This window comes from Coenobita brevimanus, chromosome 75, assembly GCF_032717465.1.
Source record: "Coenobita brevimanus isolate Jiangsu-jjx chromosome 75, ASM3271746v2, whole genome shotgun sequence".
Classification (NCBI taxonomy): Eukaryota; Metazoa; Arthropoda; class Malacostraca; order Decapoda; family Coenobitidae; genus Coenobita; species Coenobita brevimanus.
Genome location: NC_137028.1, coordinates 29,016,217 through 29,031,991, shown reverse-complemented (window position 1 = coordinate 29,031,991; position 15,775 = coordinate 29,016,217).

Below are 15,775 nucleotides of genomic sequence, written 5' to 3'. Positions count from 1 at the left end.
TAATTTGCTCCTAATGCTTTTCAGTGGAAGCATCATATAACAGGAAGAATGGAAATTCTGAGATCAGCTCATAACGACGAATTCTCACTACACGGCAAATCATGCAAGACTTCCTCCTCAGGACCCTAGCTTGGCAATACGCAGCTACTATTTCATCATTGCTTTTGTGTTTCCTTCTGCTGTCTGCGTTATCTGTCTCGTCTGCCTCGAGATAGCCTGAGTGATCACAGGCAGAAGCGTTTAGTCAAAACTTCCTCTTGCACTCACAGTCACACAAACAAATGGACAGCTTTGGAATAGTTGATCTTAATATTTTCTCTGAACCTTAGCTCTGGTCGTTTGAGAAATAACTTAAGTATTCAAAATCTATTTTTTCTTAAATATGAATCAAAATTTATCATCTTGACAGAATTATCTTCATTCCACTACTTTGTAATGAAAGTTAAACTCTAGTAAGAGAGGAGAAATTATAATTTTGTATCGTTATACCTTACTTCCAGTCACTCCAACCTCACAACCCATCTTACTCGCGTGCCTACCTCCTTCACACTAACATGTCTCCTCATCCTGCCTGTGTCTCTACCCACCCTATCCTTCCACCTTGATTGCCTTCCGTACCTTACATGCCTCCCCATTCCATGCCTGCCTCCCCTTTTTGCTTGTCTCGCCACCTTAACTGTTCCCCTACCATAACTCTCTTTTCATACCGTATTCCTGCCTTCCCACCTTACCTGCCACCAAACCCTGACTTCGTCCTGCCTGTATTCAGTCTACCTGCCTCACACCCTTCTTTTCATCCCACCTTGGCTGCCTACACATCCTTCCTACCGGCTCATCGTACCTGCTTCCCCAACTTGTCCTCCTCCCACCTTCCTTTGCTCCCCTATTTGCCTAGCCCTGACCCTGCTGTACTTCCCTGCCTCCCATCCTACCTACCTCCCACCCTACCTGCCTCCCACCTTACCTGCCTCACATCCCACCGCTGACTCACTCTGCATATTTCTCTATCTTACTTGCCTCAGCCGACCTTTCTCAATGCTTTTCTACATTTCCAATATTCCCTCAGCTGAGCTCATTAGTGAGAGTGTCAGTGATTCTGCCTCGTATGTTGCTTCACTCCTCGTCCTTTGTGTTCAAAATTCACACTTCATCCTTACTTCGTGCATCATACTCAACCCCATTTTTTTTCTTTTGTGTAGATTTGACCCTTTCACTATTGTCCCAGTCAGCAATGGGTATATGTTTGCCAAGAACCAATTAATCATTTCACTCCGATGTCGTGTATTGAGTTTATTCAGGCTTCCACGTAGCGAATATATTCAGATTGTGAGTGTCCAAAAATAGTGATGGAGTTAATGAAGGCTGTCTCTAGCTATTTCCTTCGATTAGTCTAACCTAAGTCTGAACAAATTCGGCACGAGGATAGTCAGAATATCGCTGGTAATACGTCATCCGACTGAAGAGATTATGCATCAGACTCTTGTATATTACAGGGAACACAATGAGTGAATTTGAACAACAAGAGAAAAATACAAAGGTATTGATGCTATAGAAACAAGGAAGAATACGAGGCAGACAATAGCGAGGAAGGGAGAGAAGTAGATACTCGTTTACTTTCGCAGTACCATGGAGATTTGAAAAATATTTAGCTATGAAACAAGGTCTGTGCAATAATGTAATGCTATATGCATACAATAAATATATTTATGCACCTTACTTCTGAGAGCGTTTGTTGGGTGCAGATGCATCCATCGTGGCTGACCCCACCAACGTCACCCCAGTAATTGTAATCCCTGTACCCCCACAGTGCCTGTGTGTGTGTGAGTGTGTGTGTGTGTGTGTGTGTGTGTGTGTGTGTGTGTGTGTGTGTGTGTGCGTGTGAAAATGCTCTGAGGAAGTTGTTGGCGGTCATCTCATCCTGTGAGTAAGAGTCTGAATCAGGGCGGGAATTCATCTGTCGTCTTTCATGAAGCCACGTGATGTTCCTCCAAAGGGTCCGTGGCCATCCATCCCCTCATCATCCTGTTTATTACTGCCTTATCGAGAGCGTAGGGGCCGCTGTTAGACTAAGTCTAGACATTTAAGCGGACACCGACCAGTTGCTATTCCCTGAGTGTCAATTTGTGAGCACTGAACCCTAACCAGCTCTCGGAAGTAAGCCCATATACATCCCACTCGGTTGGAGCGACAAAACCCGCTAAGCCGTGCACTGAGTATCATTTGCACTTAGCACATTCAGGCAAACGACGTACAGTTCATTTTCTTCCAGTTTCCTCCAGATGATTTATCCTGTGTAGGTTAGACTGATCGAACCGTGTGAAGTAGATATCCGGTAAATGTACACAACTTTTCCTATATTAAAGAATTTTCCAGGGTTGAATACAATTCAGGTAACATGGATTAAAAAAAAAAAAAAAAAAAAAAGCGTCCTGGGAATGAAAGGTTTTGGGCTACTTGCAACTGAGGGAAGCAGAGGCATGATTAACTTTACAGCTCAAGGATATAACATGAACATTCCCCTGGTTAACGCTGGACGATTTTATACACCTTTAGAGAGATCCTTTGGGGTGAATGAAGTTAGAATCATGTTCCGTTTTCCCAATGAACCCCAGGAGCTGAACACACATGCTGCATTTTATTCCGGCAAATACCAAACGATATTATTGAGCTACGGAGAGATCACTCGGACAGAAAGGGTTAGAGAGTAATTTACCTGCATGATGAAGCTATATCTCAGTGCATGATATTCTTATTTGCCCCCTTGATTAAAGGAAGGGGATGGTTGAGGGTCCAGACAAATTGCTGCCTTACCAAGCAATTCTGTGAGCCATCGGGTTTTTGGTGCAGCTCAAGCGCGAATAATGGAGGTTTTGTGGAGGAGATTGATGAAGGAGGCAAACTGCAGCTTCACCACAACATGCCTGATACCCACAAGACAAGGACAATATTTTCAGTCATTATTATTTTTTTGGTTCACTTATGTATGCATGAATCTATCTATCTTTCTAGAGATATGGATGATAGATAAATACAGATTCATAGATGATAGATAGATAGGTATATGATAAATGGATAGATAGAAAGATAATGATAGACAGATGGACTGATATGTAGATAGATAGATACATAGCTAGGTAAACTTTATAATGGCTTCATTTATGTTGCAATGATGAAGGAAAATCACAGATTTACCTACAAATGTTGAAGCAAGAATGAATTCAGGAATATATAATCTGACTGAAGCACACTTGGCCCACCAGCTCCTTCTACTGATCAGGAATTCTTTCACAACGATGACGTATTTCATTTGTTTTAGTTTATAAATTAGTCGATTTTATCCACTTTAGGAAAAACATCTCTTAATGAATGAGTTTAGTGAAGGCTGTATATAAATCTCCTGTTTCGAAAAATCTGGAAGACTAAATAAAAATATCAGGAGATGGCAAGGTCAAAATATAAACAAGGAGGAGCACCCAGAGAGTGCAACAGCCGCGACCATTATCTGCTCTAAGGTCCGAATTTTTTACTTTACCCTGTGACCCCGACCCATGACAAATTTGTTAAAATTGAATACACCGTTCATGTCGAAACCTTAACCCTTCCGTCAACTTTCGTTCAAATCAGATCAAAACTGTTTGAGTTGACGCTGCCCTGTGACCTTGATCTTTGATCTTTCCCTCTGACTTTGATTGTGACTGATTGTTCTTAAACTCAAGTAACTAGATCCCGATTTTACCCTGAACCCTTCGTCAAAGTTTAGTCTACATCGGATAAAAACTTCAAGTTGACCATGCCATGTGATCTTGACCTTTGATCTATTGTTCTCAGGAACATCAGTCAACTTATTGGACGGTCATCAACTCATCCACAAAGGTTGTTACAAATTAGATCAAAGCTGTTACAGTAAACTAGAGCTTTGCCCGCATAATTTGCAAGATTAATTAATAGCTTTTACATCACAAAAGGTTTGCAAATGCCATTATCTCTGTTTCCATACCATTATGCCCACAGCGACCATTTCTGACCAAAAAGGCCCCCCAAAATATTTTCGCATATTTTTGCGTGTCTCGATTTCCAATAATTTCGCCCCGCCGTGTCGCGTGTGATAAGCATTTTTTTTTTTTTTTTGGGGGGGTAGGGGATATTTTTCTGACACTCCATGGACTTACCCCCACCTTCACAAAAAATAAAAGTTGATATATACTACCGTTCTCGTTACTGAAAGAAGAAACGGACAGGCATTTTCGCGTGTCGCAATTCCGACATTTTCGCGCCGTTTCGTCGAGCGCTATCTCATTTTTATTTTGTATTTCCTTACGCTTCCTGGATTTACTCCCACCTAATCCAAACAGAATTAGGTAGATATCTATTACTGTACTCTTGAAAGAAACAACCACACAGATAGACACACACATGCACAGTTTGACTTTATTATTCATAGCTCAAACTCAGACAAACGGGGCTAACTTTAACTTTGTCTTGTGAATTGACCTCTAGTATTTGGTCTTCCCACATTGCATCACTACTGTACGTTCATCTCTGACTCTTAACCCTTCCATTAGGTTTGGTTCCAGTCAAATCAGAGCTGAGTTGACCTTGCTTTGAAACCGTGGCTTTTGACCTTTCTCTGTGACCTTGACCTTTGACTGTACCGTGACCTTTGACTGTACTCGAAATAAAATAGTTTTATCTTTTAATTATCATCAAGCGCTTCACTAAGTTTGGTCTAAATCGGATAAATAGTATTTCAGTTGACTTTGCTCTGTAACGTAGACTTTTGACCTACTATTTGACAAAACAGGAAGAAAGGGTTTACTCCTTGGGTGACCCTCAACAATTCCACAAAGTTTTGTTAAAATCAGATCAAAACTGGGTTATTTCTTTAAAATCAACTTATAGGTACAACCTTAAACTTGTCCAGTGACTTTGACCTTAGAATGATTGTTTGCAAAGCTGAATCACGTCTTTCTTGCTGTTCCCTCAGCCGTTCGCATTTTTTAAAATCTAAATTGGATAGAAACTTTTTAGACTGATTTTTGCTAGGTCAAAGACTGACAGAACCTTGTGACCGTGACCTTAGACTCATTGTTCTAAAAAAAAATAAATAAATAAAGTGTCCTCATCGGCTGAGCTTCAACCCTTCTACAAACTTGGTTAAAATAGGATAAAAACTGCGAGTTACACACACACACACACACACACACACACACACACACACACACGCAGAGTGAGACAGACAGATACACAAACATAATAAACACACCTATTAAAGCAACAACTTTTGCTTCCCGAGTTGCGAGTGTAATTGCGTCCTCTGGGAAGCGGGGTTAATAATGCACAACCAGCTATGAGGGTCAAGTGTGTGAGGAGTTGGTGGCGACGAGTGTGGACGCTCATAGCTTAATATAACATAAAAGCCAGGTGATGGTAGCGTGAAGCAGTTGCTTAGGTACGCGGTCGAAGCAGCCGTTTTCTGCATTCTTCACATTCTAACAACATTTAGTGGAGTGTATGAGTGGTAGGTAGGGCGAGACAGGTAGGGTGAGGTAGATAGAGTGAGGGAGCTAGGGTGAGGAAGGTAGTGGTAGAGGGAGGCAGGTTTTAATAGAGTGAGACAGGTGGTGTGAGAGTACGGTAGATGGAGTGGGTGTGAGAGAAGTCGCAGGTGGGTGATGCAGGTGGTGTAACAGGAAAAAGGGATGGCATGAGGGTTATGTAGGTGGCATGAGTGTGAGGCAGGCGGTATGAGGGTAAGATAGGTGGCATGAATGTGAGGCAGGTATTGTGAGGGTATGGTAGGAGGCATGAGTGTGAGAAAACTGGTATGAAAGAAAGGTAGGTGGTGTGAGGGCGAAGCAGGTGGTATGAAGATAAGGCAGGTAGTATGACAGTAAGGCAGGTTGCGTGAGGGTGAGACGGGTGGTATGAGGCTGAGGCAGGACAAGTGAAGATGAGGCAGGATGTTGAGGTTGAAGCAGATGATGCGAGAGTAAGTCAGATGGTGTGAAAGTGAGGCAGGAGAGAAAAGAAATGAGGCAGAAGTGTGGGTGGGGCAGTACGTTAGACAAGGGACTGAGCCAGCCCCACGCCTTGTCCTCCACATTCCAACAACACTGTCGGCACGAGTGTGGCAGAGAGGGAATGGAGTCGGGTTGGTGTTGTTGATCAGGGAGTTGGGCGTGAAGCAATTTATAGCCAAAGTGACAAGGTACGCAGGTAAGGAACTTTACTAAACATAATGTGTAAAAGAATGTGAGTACGCCTCCTAACTCATACATTTATGAAGCTCTTCATAATCAATTTCAAAATTATTGAACAAAAAAAAATATGACAATATAATGTTCCTCATACTTTTTCACTGCGTGGGAAACTAGCTAATAGTGAAAAATTGGTTAGAATCCCTCATAAATTGTGGGTCCCGGGCTTAGATTCACGAACTTAAAAAAAATCAATAAAATTTGTGACTCGGTGTTTGACTTGCAGGAAGAACAGAAGAAAGGGGGAGTTTCTGCTTTCTACAGTCTTAATGCCTGATTTAGAAACCAAGAGTAAAAATGATAATAACCTTCTTGTTCCCATGTTCAGCCTAGGCAAAAGAGAACAAGTGACATGAGAAGTTTCTGCTGTATCCTTGTTCTTCCCAACACACACACATACACACACACACACACACACACACACAAATATATATATATATATATATATATATATATATATATATATATATATATATATATATATATATGTGTGTGTGTGTGTGTGTGTATGTCTACGGTATATATTTATAGTTACGTAAAACAAGTGATCAAGTATTTATGTGAATTTCAACCCTGCTGTTTGGCAGGGCCATCTTGTGCGTTTTGTGAGAGAGAAATCTATCTTTGAGCAACATTCTTCGTGACCGAGAAAGTGAGTGGTTGAGGTGTATTTAGTTAGGGACAAAAGTTCACCTTCCATTACACTGCATTTACTTTAAACTTAGGGCATGACTTTCACTTTCCTCCTTGATTCATCATGCCACATAAAATCAGGTATGGGCAGAGAAACATATAAAGAAAACCTCTCCAAGCTAAGGAATGTAAGAGAAACATATAAAGCGTTTCCAAGCTTAGGAATGTTAGCTGCCAGATTAATCTGACAAGTGGAGGAGGTGTAATACGAGGGGAACTTTTGCCCAACTGTCCATGGTCCAACAACACGCTGACCTTCTTATGAGTATTGTAATGGGACATAATAAAAGATATTGAGAACTGAATGTTCATGAGCTAACGACGATACTTAGTTATATTTTTATTCACAAACTATTCTTCATATCCTTCTAGCACGCAACTTCCCTGTCATCGGGCAATGGTAAATATTACCTTTGCCTTTGATAAGTTGGTGGCATCTGCTTGCTCAGTAGAGCAGTAGATGTATAGTTTCGCTAGATGTGTGTGTGTGTGTGTGTGTGTGTGTGTGTGTGTGTGTGTGTGTGTGTGTGTGTGTGTGTGTGTGTGTGTCATCATAGACTGACTTTATCCTCATAGGTGACAATGTTGTTTGATGACAGACAATGAAAATCACAGCTTAAGCTAAGGAGTATTAAACTGATAAAGAAGTAGAACCCAAATCTGTAGATGTCTTCAGCTAATTGAACTGCAGTGTTTTGACATGGTATTAAAAAAGAGAACAGCTAAGCAACTGTTTACATTTATATCAGGTGAAATTAGCAGTCGGAAAAACACAACTATATGTATTTATTAAATATGAAAAATATGCTCGTATCCACAGGCTTGTCACTTTAGGCAAACAGCACCTCATGTCAGTGCTACCAACAGTCAGAATGACGCAAAGGAAAACGCACCAAAACTTTGGCCTTTCAGCAGATGTTTTCATCAAATTTCAGGACTCGACTTTTGTCTTTGTAAGTGGGTATTCGTACCCAGGTGAGAGTGAATGGAGATTTGAGTGATGAGTTTCTGTGGATATTGGCGTGCATCAGGGGTCAGTCTTGAGCCACTTTTGGTTTGTCATGGTGCTTGAAACTCTATCACGGAACTTCAGAAACGGACTCCCACGCAAGAAGTTGTATACTGATGATTTGGCGTTGACTGCAGAGAACGAAAAGGAGGCAGAGGAGAGACTTAGGACATGGAGAAATGGAATGGGACACAAGGATTTGACAGTAAATGCGAGTAAAACATCAGTGATTATATACAGGGCAGTACTGTCAAAGCAGAAGGAGTGTAGCCATGTTCAGTTTGCTACAGGGATGTGGGAAGTAACTCCACCTTGTACAGTTTTTCTGATGTGTGCAAAAGAGTTTTACTGACATTATAGACAGAATGCAGAATAATGCTAAATTTGTGTGTGCGGTGTGTCGAACAGAGAACATGTAGAAATTGTCACGCGCTAAAGGATTGATCATGCTGGAGAGTCTTTCTTATGTGTGGAGGAGCTTTGTTATTTGGGGGACATGTTATGTGCTGGAGGTGGGCCTGGAGCCAGCTCTGCAGCTAGGGTAAGGAGTGATTGGAAGAAGTCTGGGGAGCTGTTACCTCTCCCAGCATTAAGAGGACACTCCCTCCATGCTAAGCAATCTTTGTATGCGGCATGGATTAGAAGCGTAATCCTGTACGGTGTTGTGACCTGGGTAGTAAGGGAAGATAATATTCACTGGCTCAAACGTACAGAAAAAGCAATGATTAGATGAATGTGTAGTGCGTCCTGAAAGCGAGGCATGGGGGGCCATGATTACGATTGATGAGTTGAGAGGATGGGACTGGAATATGTCAGTGTTGTGATGAGGAAGGGTAGAATGAGAAACCCTGGGTATGATGAGAGGATGGAGGATGACAATTGTGTGCAGAAGGTGAGAATTGTGAATGCCGGTGGAAGGGTTGCGAGAGACAAGCTGAAAAAAATACTAGGATGAGGTAACAGAGATGACCTCAGGAAAAAGGAAAAGAACAGGGAGGCTGCGAGAGACAGAGCAACATGGAGAGCCGCCATTAGGTGACCAAGACCGACACATGCAAGCATGTTCAAGTCTTTATAAGTGTCTCTCTCTCTCTCTCTCTCTGTCACGAATTAATTCATGATATTGTGTTAGTATTACACTCGGAACATCTGAAGAATTTTGAAATCCATAAACTTTCGCTCAGTCTGTTAACCCGCCCCGTCCTGGCAGATTTTTCACCAGTGACCCCCCCCCCCAATCCCGGCAGATCTTAGAAAACAAATTTTTGGCAAAAACCTCTGCTTTTTATGGGAAACATCGAAAATTCAGAAAGTGCTCAGTTGAGTTTAGAAATACGGCAGAAGTAAGAGTATCATTACCTTGTTACCGTGTTCTCTCAGGTCAGGCTTGTGAGAAAACGTTTTCTATGAGACGGGTAGCTAATTTAAACCATTTATAACTGGTTAGATATTTATTTGGTACGAATTTATATGTAGTACAGGAGTATATTGATTTTCAGACAATAATATAGGTGATATAAAAGATGTTCACTCACCAAAAACATCATCAAATGGCACCTTCTTTTACGACATCACTGCCTCATCTTCTGCTTGTTTTTCTCTGGCTTATTTCTTCCTTTGTCCTCCACCTCAGGAATCACTTTTGCCTTGAATTTCGTCATTGGAGAGACCGTGGTGCGACATGTCTTTACTGGCCAGGTCACTGCTAACAGGTGTTGCCGAGAAAATGGCGTGCGGGGGGGGGGTCAGGTGGGGCCAGGCATTATCCCTGCCTGGCGTTGGGTAGAGGATGGTCTCCCACATATGCCTACCAAAAATCACCCGTAAAACTTGAAAAATGTGCAAATGATGGATATCGCAATTCCAAAACGTATGAATGTCGTCGGGTGTCACTGTCAAAACGTGGTGACATATCCATACGCTTCGGGTTAACTGCCTCGCTTTTGCACTCAGATCGTAATGAGTTTTCATAACCCTTGTCATTATTTTCATAAGTCACTGTCTTTCTGTATAGGCAGTGCATTTCACTGAGTGAAATTTTTTGTGAAATTGTCGTTCCCATGCATTGTTTTTCTGACCGTTGATTCAGGCCGTGCCCAGCCTGCTTACATAATTTAGTCAGTGATGGACAACCACGGGGGTAGGGTCATCGTGCCAGTACTGAGAGCAGGCCCTTCTGCGCCTACAGTCTCCAGAGTCAACAATTCCCTGTATCTTCCCACCATCGGTGATCAGTTGCAGTGGACATTAGCAGCGAATAGCAGAGCCTGGTGTTCAACAGATAGACACCCATTCTTTCGTAGCTTCAGCTCCGTTCCCTCCACTGACCATTATTTCCGCTCGTTTTCCTAGGTTTAAGTCTGATTAGCTTTTGAATGAGCAAGTGAGTGTATTTCCTTTGATACTTTAATTCACTAGTCGCCCTGCAACATTGAATTCCTCTCTTGAATTCATTTCTGAGAGTCATGTAACGTAAATTTATTGTAATAAATAAATTTACAGTTCTTTTCTTTGAGCTCATTTAAATGTATTAATGGTGTTTGATTTCTCCACATTGAGCTTACTTTAGTTTGCAACCCCAGGTTAGCACAAACTTCTTATATTAATCACGAATGGTAGTTAAGCCAATTCTTTCATATTAATCTTTAAATCCGTTGTGCCAGCCAGGAGTTTGCATCAGCAAGAACCTGTCTTTAATATTATTATTAATGATTGTCAGGAAGTAAGGGCACTTTCTCAGAGGTCAAAACAGTACTAACAACACAGCATTCGTGAGTAATTAGTCTTTGCTGTGTACTGTTGAGAAAGTTCATAAAACTCTTGTCTTTAAAGAATCGGCGAAGTAAGCTAGCATAAAGTAAAACTACTTGATTTCACAAGTTGATTCACCTTGTGTCAACTGTTTATATATTTATATCAGCATTTTTTTCATAAACTCACATCCCCCCGTGACATCTGAACATTATTAACCAGGAAACATCCTAATCCTTGGATTGCTCAAATCTCTCAGAACAGGCAGTTTACTGGTTAATAATGTCCAGATGTCACGGGGAGATGTGAATTTATGAATAAAATGCTGATATAAATATATAATCAGTTGACACAAGGTGAATCAACTTGTGAAATCAAGTAGTAAGTTTTACTTTAAGCTGGCTTAGTTCGCCAATTCTCTAAATACAAGAATTTTATAAACTTTCTCAACAGTACACAGCGGAGACTAATTACTCACGAATGCTGTGTTGTTAGTGCTGTTTTGACCTCTGAGAAAGTGTCCTTTCCTCTTGACAATCATTAATAATAATAATAAAGACATAGGTTCTTGCTGGTGCAAACTCCTGGCTGGCACAACGGATTTAAAGATTAATATGAAAGAACTGGCTGACTACCTATCGTGATTAATATAAGAAGTCTGTGCTAACTGGTAGTAAACTAAAATAAGCTCAATATCGAGAAAGCAAACACCATTAATACATTTAAATAAGCTCAGTGAAAAGAAGTTAATTTATTGATTACAATAAAATAAATTTACATTACATGAATCTCAAAAATGAAATCAAGAGGGGGATTCATTGTTGCAGGGGGACTAGTAAATACAAGTGTCAAAGGAAATACACTCACTCACTCATTCAAAAGCTAATTAGACTTAAACCTAGGAAAACGAACGGAAATAATGGTCAGTGGAGGGAACGGAGCTGAAGCTACGAAAGACTAGGTGTCTGTCTGTTGCACACCAGGCGCTGCTATTCGCTGCTAATGTCCACTGCAACCGATCACCAATGGTAGGAAGATACAGGGAATCGTTGACTCTGGAGACTGTAGGCGCAGAAGGGCCTGCTCTCAGTACTGTCACGATGTCCCTACTCCCGTAGTTGTCCACCACTGACTGAATTATGTAAGCAGCAGTGTTGCCACTTTCGTCTAAGACGCCACCCACAAATACGGTACGTTTTACCCACAAAATACCCACAAATTTTAATGGTATGCCCACAAATATACCCATAAATATTTTTTTACGTTCTGATATTATATATCAGCTTCAAGGTGGATTATATTCAAGTAATTCAACAACATATATACATGTGAATTTATTCTTGTATCACTGTTTGACATATGAATGGTAATAAAAAAAAGGAGTCTTCATCAAAAGAACATATTTAGGTAGCAGTAGCCAAAAATATACAGCACAAGAAAACTTGAGACAAAAAATATCTTTCTTGCATCATATATATATAGATATATAATTTTTCCTTCGTAGAAAAATCAATATAAACGTAGATGAATGTATTTCGTGTATGTCCACAAGAACACTCAACACCCACAAAATTTACCCACAGATTTGAAGTAAAATAGCTTCACCCACAAAAGCACCCACAAACAGGCACCTTACCCACAGATTTGTGGGTAAAAACCCACAAAGTGGCAACACTGGTAAGCAGGCTGGGCACGGCCTGAATCAACGGCCGGAAAAACAATGAGTGGGAACAGCAATTTCACAAAAAATTTCACTCAGTGAAATGCACTGTTTATACAGAAAGACAGTGACTTATGAAAACAATGACAAGGGTTATGAAAACTCATTACGATCTGGGTGCAAAAGTGAGGCAGTTAACGGACTGAGCGAAAGTTTAGCATTTCAAAATTCTTCAGACGTTCCCAATACAATACTAACACAATGTCGCGAATTAATTCATGACATTACGCCCCACCAAAATCAAATTTTTTCTCCAAAAAATTTCACGATATATACATATATATCCTAACTCAGTCACACAAGATTCACACTGTGGTGTGTGTACTATCCTGCTGCAGGAGAAATCACTGTTGCCAATGTGCGTAAAAACCTCGTATTTACGTTAATAGAAGCAAGCTTGAGGGAAAAAACTCCGTGACGACGGTGAAAAATCCTGTACTCAGGTCAAACTGAGCAAAAGTTCGCTACATTTACATTAACAACTAATTGCTATGTAGCTTGGTGTATATAATACACGGTGTAGGTGTGGCAGTTGTAGTGTAAATGTAACTACGTGTAAAATGATATAATACAAATTAATAATAAATGGAGACAACAAGGCAAAAGAGATGAGGCGGCAGCACGGCAAATCTGCTACACCTACCAACTGTACCTGCGAAATCAATCAAGGTGGATCATCAAAAGTCTCAGTGTGACAAACAATTTTTATTAAATTACAATTTCTCTTTCTGCCTAGTAGTCAGTACATATGCTACAAAAGGTACATCGTTACTGGGTACATTATTAACCAGGAAACGTAGTCCTTGGATTGCTCAAATCTCTCAGAACCCTTGTAGTTTACTGGTTAAACCTACATTAACCTCTCTCTCTCTCTCTCTCTCTCTCTCCCCTGGGGCAGAATAGCTCAGTGATAGCTCTCACGTTTCACGCCAGTAGTGTTGGCAGTTTGAGCCAGCACTAGAGTAGCGTATTTTTAGTGCTAGATGTAGCGGTCTCTTCAAGGGTCTCTCCTTCCCCTGCAGTGCTATAATTTATGGTTCATTGGTCCGGGCTCGGGGGATTCACTCTCTCTCTCTCTCTCTCTGAGACTGAGCAATGGAAGCTTGAAAGCGTTATGCAGAAGAGACCCAAGATCAAGATAACATCTATACGAGAACCTGGATACATTTAGCTGCAGATCATTATGAAGAGTGAAAGCTTGAGAGAAAAAGGTTGCCTCAGCGTTGGCCAATCTGTACAGGAAGGAAAAAAAAAAATGACTCGCTCTTCTACCGAGTCTAATTCAGACTTGGGCATTTCAGATCTTTTTTTTCCATGCTGCAAATAAAAGAGAATCATCTATGGCCAGAGAAACATATCAAACCTCTCTCACGTCTTGAATATTAATCGACAATGGAGAGTGGAAATGTAAACGGTGAATTTTGAGGCGCACTTTTGTCTCCGATTATAAATAAAATGATAGCTGATTTTAGTACTCTTTCCATAGCATGATCAGTTCCGTATGCATTAACTTCATTCTTCGTGGATTAAGTAAACTAATGACATTCTATATATCTGCAGAACAGTGATAGCACATGAAGAAATATTGACATCAAAGGAGTAATGATAAGGGAATATCACTCATATACTGAAGTATGCACAGTATCAGTATTTGTGACTATTTTCCATATGAGTATCTCTCGGAAACTTGAAATTAATGGTTGTAGGATTAAATATTAAACTGCTGGGTGGAATGCTAGCTCCCTATTTTTTTACGAGGTTTTCTGAAGGCAGTGAGTCAGATGGAACGCGTTTATCGAGTCCGTGATGTTGCTCTGTCATGTTGATTGCAGGCGGACCATACCTAATCACCAGACGCTTCTAGAGTTAACAATAAAGAATGGGAAGTCCACAATCCACTTTGCGATTTAAGTATATGCCCTGAGTCACTGTGATTATGATTAACCCATTAAGCTAGAGGACGCCAATTTTCTATTATTTTTTTTCAACTACTGGACGGACTTATTAATTTCTGCGGAGGCGTTGTATGAGAGAGAGAGAGAGAGAGAGAGAGAGAGAGAGAGAGAGAGAGAGCTATATTTAACCCCTCCAGTGCCAGAAGTCCACACAGAGATTTTAAAGAAAATCTAGAGGGAGAGGAAAAGCTAAATACAAAAGTTTGTCATTGGACTACAGACGTCAGTAGAAGGGGAACGTTGGCACTTGCGATTCAGAAGATATCTAGGAAAAATTATCAGCTTTATTAATCCCTTCAACCATAAGACATATTCAGTCTGTCTGTAGGCGATCTGATTCGTATTAGGAGAGAAATTTTGGTGTAAGATAGTCTTCATTAACACCTTCAGTTGAGGTCTCTTTTAAGTAGAATGAAACTGTCTGGAAGCAGGAAGAATGCAATAAAAAAACATCATCGGGATCGAGGGGCTACTTCTCATGACGTCTTTACAGTTCCGTTTTCACTCTACTTTGGCCCAGATTTTCGTTACAGCTTATTTCTCGTAGCTCAGTGAGAAAAAAATAAATAAATAAAGACGATATCCTTTACTTAACACTTTTTCCATAAGTATACTGTTTTTACTTAAGCTGGTCCAGATGCTCGTTTTTTAGCGGTTTACTATACTGTACATAGGTCTGTGGCATAAAAATACGTTAATAAGGCTCTATATCCCTTCCATAGTACTTTTTTGTTACTAGCACTATATTCAAGTGCTACTCTGTTGTTAAGCTACTCTTCGAATTTCAGGATGGAGAGGTGGTAATTTTAGGCCAAGTCAACATAAAAACAGTATAGTATCCTATGCTTGTGTCTGTCCAGTGTTACGGCTCAGTATTCAAAATGGAGAAATGCGAGTTTTCGGCAAAGTAATAGTAAAATGACTACAATTGAATCCATCTTTCTCCAGACTATTATTTTCAGTGGACTGTGAGTGATAGAACCTGTTAATACTGTCACCATTAACCATTTCTCGGTCTCACGGTCATATCGTTCCCCGTAATCTATTTCAGTTCACGTAGGATGATTTTATTCATTAAGAGAGAGTCACGGCAAATTCATTATATCCAGTGACGTCCTTTTGTATCTTTTTTCTTTTTCTGTTTTCTTTCTTTTGTTTTTTTTTTCTTCAATCAGACGATTTCATTCAGCTTACGGCACACCTGTAGTAGTTAAGGGTCAGTGAAGGCTCTTTGTAACTCCTTTCAGTTCCAAACGTCTGTCCTAAGTAAATATAATAGTCAAATAAGTGCAAAAGTACTTGATGTGGAAGCTTCAGGGCCCTTTGGTGTGGTATGATGTGGTATGGGAGGTGGCGTGATGTGGTGTGGGGGGAGTGAATTTATGTGGTG